The sequence below is a fragment of the Mastacembelus armatus genome, chromosome 8 (genome assembly GCF_900324485.2).
Source record: "Mastacembelus armatus chromosome 8, fMasArm1.2, whole genome shotgun sequence".
Lineage (NCBI taxonomy): Eukaryota > Metazoa > Chordata > Actinopteri > Synbranchiformes > Mastacembelidae > Mastacembelus > Mastacembelus armatus.
Window position 1 is genome coordinate 3,851,452 of NC_046640.1, and position 8,027 is coordinate 3,859,478.

An 8,027-nucleotide genomic window follows, 5' to 3' on the forward strand; every position below is an offset into this window, starting at 1 on the left:
AAAACCTGTGTCTAGGAGGAGTTCAGTGAGGCCATGGAGGAGGATTATTGGTCAGCCTTGAGGAAATTCTGGCAAACCATCCAGTGCGTTAAGAGAGGGAAGCAGTGCTCTGCCAACTGACCTGACCTTGCGTCCTGGCTCCCCCTTGCCGTAGCATTTGTGTTGTATCTCTTCAATCTCCAGTTGTGATAGCAGTTACCTTTTGCAGATGTTGGAACACTGAGCTTCTAGTTGTTTTGGCCCTAGTCTAGGTGGTGGGTTTCGAAATTTCCATAGATCCCACATTCTCTTCATGTAACCCCATATCGCTGGGGTTACTCATGTAGTAGCATTCGGGCAGGTCTCTATTCTCAGCCCTCGTCCATGAGTGTCGTGTTCCAGTAGCCCATTTCTCATCAGGAAGTCCGGGTAAATGCAGAGGGTTTTGTCACGAAGGGCATCCGACGTAAAATTTAAGCCAAATCAAACACAAATCACAAATATGACTTCCATACCAGATCAGTCGTAGCCCGGATTATCAACGACCGCAACTGGTGCTATTGACCTACAGGGTGCCAGTGGAAATTGGACTACTGTTGGTCGAAGAAGGAGAGGAGGAAGGTGTGTTCGTAGGCAAAGAGAGAAGAGGAAGGGCAGGAGTGTAGGACTTAGAGTAGGGACTTTGTCAGGGAAAACTAGAGAGTTGACTGATAGAGAAGAAAGGTGGATAGCTTGTGTGTTCAGGAGACCAGGTGGAAAGACCTATAGATTAGAAGCAGGGTTCAAGCTGTTCTATCATGGTGTGGATGGAAAGAGGAATGGAGTAGGAGTTATCCTGAAGGAGGATTTTGCTAGGAATGTTCTGGAGGTGAAGAGAGTGTCAGAGTCTGAAGCTGGAAGTTGAAGGTGTGATGTTGAATGTTGTCAGTGGTTATGCCCCACAGGTTGGATGTAAGTTCTCTTGCCCCTGTAAGAGAAGGAGAAATTCTGGAGGCAGATGGATGAGGTGATTCAGGGTATCCCTAGTGTTGAGAGAGTGGTGATTGGGGCAGACTTCAACGGACATGTTGGTGAGGGAAACAGAGATGACGAGGAAGTGATGGGTAAGTTTGGTATGTAGGACAGGGATGCAGAAGGACAGATGGTGGTAGACTTCGCAAAAAGGATGGAAATGGCTGTAGTGAACACATTGTTCCAGAAAAGGGAGGAGCATAGGGTGACACATAAGAGTGGAGGCAGAAGCACACAAGTTGATTACATCTTGTGCAGATGTTTCAACCTAAAAGACATCAGTGACTGCAAAGTAGTGGTTGGGGAGAGTGTAGCCAAACAGCATAGGATGGTGGTGTGTAGGATGACTCTGGTGGTGAGGAAGATGAGGAGGACAAGGGCAGAGCAGAGGACCAAGTGGTGGAAATTGAAAAAGGAAGAGTGTTGTGTGGCTTTCAGGGAGGAGCTGTAACAGGTTCTGGGAGGTGAGGAGGTTCTTCCAGATGACTGGACAGCTACAGCTAAAGTGATCAGGGAGACAGGTAGGAGGGTACTTGGTGTGTCATCTGGAAAGAGGAAAGCAGATAAGGAGACTTGGTGGTGGAATGAGGAAGTTCAGGAGTGTGTTAAGAGGAAAAGGTTAGCTAAGAAGAAGTGGGACACTGAGAGGACAGAAGAGAACAGACGGGTTATGGTAGGGGAGCTCAGTGCACCGATGGTCCTCAGGCAGTCTAGGCCTATAGCAGCATAAGTAAGGGATGGTTCAGGGTTACCTGAAGCCAGCCCTAACTATACGCTTTGTCAAAGAGAAAGGTTTTAAGTCTAGCCTTAAAAGTACAGAGAGTGTCTGCCTCCTGAACCCAGGCTGAGAGCTGGTTCCACAGGAGAGGAGCTTGATAGCTAAAGGCTCTGCCTCCCATTCTGCTTTTGAGAACTCTGGGAACCACAAGTAGACCTGCACTCTGAGAGCGAAGTGGTCTATTGGGATAATATGGTACTATGAGGTCTTTAAGGTATGAAGGAGCTTGATCATGAAGGGATTTGTATGTGAGGAGAAGGATTTTAAATTCTATTCTGTATTTTACAGGGAGCCAATGAAGAGAAGCTAATATAGGAGAAATATGATCTCTCTTGCTAGTTCCTGTCAGGACTCTGGCTGCAGCATTCTGGATTAACTGGAGGCTTTTTATGGAGATACTGGGACATCCAGATAGTAATGAGTTACAGTAATCTAGCCTTGAGGTAACAATGCATGGACTAGTTTTTCTGCATCATTTTGAGACAGGATGTTCCTATTTTTGGAAATGTTGCGCAGGTGGAAGAAGGCAGTTCTAGAGATTTGTTTTATGTGTGAGTTAAAGGACATGTCCTGGTCAAAAATAACTCCAAGGTTTTCCACAGTAGTGCTGGAGGCCAGGGCTATGCCATCTAAGGGAAGCTATAGTTTTAGAAAAGTTATTTCTGTGGTTTTTAGGCCCAAATACAATAACCTCTGTTTTCTCTGAATTTAAAAGTAGAAAGTTACTGGTCTGTTACGCTCTCACACAAGCAGGAACGCAGCTGAAGCTTGGAAGGAGTTTTATTCAGGAATAGTAAGTAGAAAGATAAGGAGCTAGTGCTGGTCAACTCGAAGATCAGGTCAAGCGTTGGAGTAGGAAAGGATAACAGGTAAGTAGCAATTCGCAACGGGTAACACAGAGTTGAGTCTCTGATGTCTCTAATAAGAATGGAAAATCCAGAGTGAGATGAGGGAGTCTTTATAGCGCGGTGGAGAGCCACCGCGCAGGTGAGTTTCAGTAATAATAAACATACATTTGCATCATGCCCATGTTGATTAGAGTATTAAAAACTAAAAGTATTAATTTACGGTCCATTTAGAAGAGATAAAAATGTGTGATTAAGTTGCGATTAATCACGAGTTAATTCATGACAATCATGCGATTAATCACAATTAAATATTTTAATCAATTGACAGCCCTAGTATGTATAATAAAAGAATTCCCTTCTCAACCCTGTGGGGTGGTGTGTGTGTGTCTTCCTCAGTCTGGGGTCCTCTACCAGAGGCCTGGGAGTTTGAGGGTTTTTCGCAGTATCTTGGCTGTTCATAGCACTGTGCTCTTCTGAACTGAGAGCTCTGGGGCCTATTTCAGAAAGCAGGTTTAGTGAGAACCCAGCATTTGTAATCCCTAAGATGAAGTATACTCAGCGTTTATGGTTTCACAAAGCGGGTTCAGATTGACTCTGAGTCAGCTACTGCAATAACTTACTCTGTGAACCAAACCTGCTCACTGGCAGGTTTTATACACCCTGAGTTGTTTCTGAGCCAATTGGTATTCAGACTGAAGAAGAGGCAGAAGACATGGTGTTTTGTTAAGGAACCCATTGATGCCGAAGAAATTGCTTTGCAGAATTCTGTCAAGAGAGAGTAATCAAACATCTTTTCCTTTCCTGAAGACTATCTTTATGAGTGATACCATTTTTCTGCAGGTTCACTTCATTATCTTCATAATATCCTCAGCCCTTACATATCCCATATGACTTCTTGCGGACACGCTCTGAAATCAGAGCAAATTCTTTCAGTGGCTCTTTGTTTTTTTGCAAGTGGACATTTCCTTTATAACGTTGGTGATGCAGAACACGTTTCAAAGGCAACTGTGTGTCGCACAGTCAGAAATGTGACCCTTGCACACTGTACAGCTTTGTGGTTTTCCCCAATCACAGACCCACGCCTCTTATCAAAGAGGAATTCTATAAAATTGCAGGTAACACTACAAGCAACAATTGGAACATTCAGCCTGTAGCTTTGACACTTTATGCACAAATCAATTTGTATATTTTAGGGTTTCCAGGCATGGTCAGCTGCTTAGATGGGACTCATATCACTGTCATGGCTCTCTGTAAATAAAAGTGATTATTTCAATAGAAAGTATTTCCACAGCATTAATGTACAGGTAAATAGTGGCCTTTAGCATTCATTTTTTGTTCTGTGTGCTTAAGGTCATATGTGACACAACACATGTAACAACGAATGTAGAAGCAAAATGGCTTAGTGCACACTCACGAATTTTTCGTGCACTAAGCCACAGATTTGCTCGTGATGAGTAGCCTACTAACATACACCATGTATTATAAGCTTTCTGTGTTAGGTGAAGGAGAAAAGACATATTTGTACCGATCCTGCAAAGGTTTGTGTGGGGATACAGCAAGGTTACTACACTGCTCACTCTCACTCACATACCTCTCCCAAAGTCCCTTTTGTTTGATCCACAGAAGCAGCAGAAGCTTTTCAACACCTTAAGAAATTGTTTGCCTCTGTGGTGCGGTGCTTTCTCAGTGCTTTCCCTCGCACATCAAGATCCATCCATGTGCTTACTTCTACCGCTGCCTGTCTCAGGCTGAAAGAAACTATGATGTAGGTAACAGGGAGTTGTTGGCCATAAGCGCTTCAGGAGAGGCATCATTATCTAGAGGGAGCAGCCCAGCCATTCACTGTGTGGACAGATCATTGCAATTTAACTTACCTCCGTTCTGCATGCCACTTCAACGTCTGCCAGGCCCGCTAGGCTCTATTTCTGGGGCGCTTTAGCTTTACTATCACCCACAGACCGAAATCAGAAACCTGACACTCTGTCTCGCCAGTTTTCCCCACCAGAGGATGGTTCAGAAGTGGACACCATCCTACCAGCAAATCAAGTTATCGGGGTGTTGGTGTGTGAAATGGAGGCCGAGGTCCAACGGACTGAAGCAGAGGAACCTGTACCTGACGGGGTTCTGGAGAATTGACTGTATGTTCCCCAGTCAGCTCAGACAGCTATTCTGAGCTGGGGATACCAATATGAGTTGGCTTGCCACTTGGGAGCTTAGTAGCCTTCATCAGCCAATGTTTCTGGTGGCCAGCCCGGAACGAGGATGTCCTTGGGTATGTTGCCACTTATTCCACCTATGCACGTAACAAGTCTTCACACCAGCCTCCTGAGGGCTTGCTCCACCTTCTTCCAGTCCCCCACAGACCCTGGTCACCCATCGCCTTGGTTTATATAACGACTTTACCACCATCAGCAGGTAATACAGTGACTACAGTAGACCGTTTTTCCAAAGCTGCTCATTTTGTGCCCTTACCTAAGCTGCCCAGAGCTGGGGAGACAGCTCGATTGCTAATTAACCATGTTTTTAAGTAACACTGCATCCCTCAGGACATAATGTTGGACCGTGGAAGCAGCCCTTCGATGCATGGTGGAACACCTGCCCTGGGTCAAATATGCCCATAACTCACTTACTTCATCGTCCACAGGTGTGTCTCCCTTCATGGCCTCATATGCTTTTCAACCACCACTGTTGCCTACAACAGGAATTCCAGGTAGCTGTTCCCAGTGTCCAGGATCATCTCAGGCTAGTGCATCACATCGGGCAGGAGACGCACAAGGTTCTGACACACTCCATGGCCAGGAATCAGGCCATCGCTAACCGATGACATACCCCAGCTCCAGAGTATCAGACCAATCAGAAAATATAGCCACTAAAGACCTACCTCTGCAGGTGGAAAGCCACAAGCTGACCCCTCATTTCATTGGCCCATTTAAGGTGAAACAGGTAGTCAAACCCCAGACTGCCCTCATCCCTCAGAATCCATCCCACCTTTCATGTCTCCCTGCTCAAACCAGTTGTCAGCAGTTCCCACCATCCCCCGCAGAGTCCCCTCCACCCCACTGCATCACGGATGATGAGGTGGGATGTGATGTCAGGTTCTGTTTGGGTTTGGCCTGTTCGTTCCTCTCTCTTATTCACGTGGGGTATTTAGGTGTTGCCAGAAGACTGCCTCACATTGGCAGTACTTCTAGCATTCTCAGTTATTGTTATTGATCAAGTGTCTATTCAGCTATGCTGTGTGTGTATTCCTTGTGTTACTTTTGCCTTACTATTAAATCTTACTTCACTTCACCATCCACTGTGTCAGTTCTGCTTCCCTGGGATCTGGGTAAAACCTGACAGTTTCAGCTTTAATTTCAGTAGGCTTACCTCATTATATAAATAATCTGTTGGATACATAGCCCTTTTAACACATACATTTAAAAAGAAATTGAACATATACACATGAAATCAAACAATGGGTAATCATTACATTAAATATTAGTTACTGACCCAAAAACGTGGGTGAGAGGTACTTGTTCTGTAATAAATATTTCATATTTCATTTTAGCTCTTATTTGGCATTTTCTCATGTTGCGTATAGCATGATAGCTATAGGGCTTTAGTTGTTGAGGTGAGGCATGGGAATGTTTAGCTCACAGTAACAATAAGCCTATTGTAAGTGGACTTGTTGGTCAGATGGTTGGTTGTCAAATGCATCTACCTTAGTTTTTGACATTATTCATGTGTTAAGGGTATCAGCTGTTCAATGGTCTTCAAGCACTTCTGCTGAAACTGAGGCACTTCACAATATTAGGAAAAACTGAGCATCAAATCAGGAGCAAGCTGATAAATTAATGAGTAGTTCCTGTATAACTCCCAATCAAGAACTACATAGATAATGATGAGCTACCAGAGAACAGTCAGAGATTCTATTTTTATGAATCTGCAGGTAATTAGTTCAGAAGTGCCTGAAAGGGAATAACCATCACCCTGCTGATTATACATTTTTAGTCATTTGATGGAGTAAGGTCAAATCTAGTTTCATTCTTTACATTTTTTTTTCCAGTTTTTGAGTCCCAGCATATTTCTAGACTATTTATTATATTGATAGATGCTTATCAAGAGCATGTCTGTTTATCAGTGTGAGCTATGAATGCTCTGTCTCCTCTCAACACTGCATGATCATTTCTGTGCTCTAAATTATGTGTGATGTCAGCCATAAATGGCTCTATACCTGTTTGTTTTTACCCCTGGCAGATGGAACTACAGTTTTCCCTAATCATGTTTGTTTTTTTGTTTTTTTTCCTGTCTTCACCACATTTTTCCCTCTCTGGCTGTTTCGGTTTTCATCTCTATTTTTACACTTCTCATCCATTCACCCCTCTTTTCTCTGCCTCTATCTCTTTTCATACCTGTCTTTCAGTGTGTCTCAGTCCTCTATCTGTCACTCCATGGGATTTTTCTTGTCTATCAATTGTTATTTGCTTCCACTTCATTTCCCTCATTATTCCTCTGTTCGAGCCTGTCTATATATCCCTGTCTCGCTTACTTTCTCTCACTCTCTCTCTCTTTCTGCCTGTCTCTAAGAGAAGTTTAACCTACTTACAGCATTGCTGCTTGATGAATAATGGAGGAGAGACAGTTACTATCAGTGTATCCATCAGCAGGATTCTGCCTTTGATCTCTGCTCCTCTCTCCTTCCTCCATGCCTTTCCTCACAACTTCTCCTTTCTCCTCTCTATCTTTTACCTTCTCTTGACAGTTTCTACAAAAGAATAATACTACATTTATATATCAAACCATTTATAATACTGTACTGTAATATTTTACCTTTCTAATTACACATAGCTAGAGAAAATCAGGCAGCCAATTTGCTTTCTTTGATATTAAGTGATTGCATCTTGCAGTCAAAAGCAAGTCCCATGCCGAGGGCTATTGCAGCAGGATCACCAAAACAATAAAAAAACAGAAAGGCTGGTTAGATTTTTCTTCCTTTCAGTATCTCTGTGACCTGGCTTCATTATGGAAAGCTGTGTTTACACATGCACTGCAAATATGTGTATTGTGTGTTTGCATTTATTTCTGCAGGGAGACACGTAGAGGCACAATAACACCTGTTCCTACATGAATGCATATTTTAACATGTCTGCTACCTCTCAGTGACACACACATAACACAGTCTTATTTATCAGCACTACAGAGGACTTTACATTGACTTTCATAGATTTCTAAGCTCACCCTAAACTGAAACCAAGTCATCACTCTAAAATTTCATGATTTATGTTTGGGGACTTGCTTTTTGTCACCATAATGATGTTGAGTCCCCACCCCCCAAACTCTCACCATCAAAACTACAGGTCTGTCCATTGTTAAATTAATTTACATTGTAGTGTTAAATATTCTGCAGTCATTCATGAGTGTCTGACAGA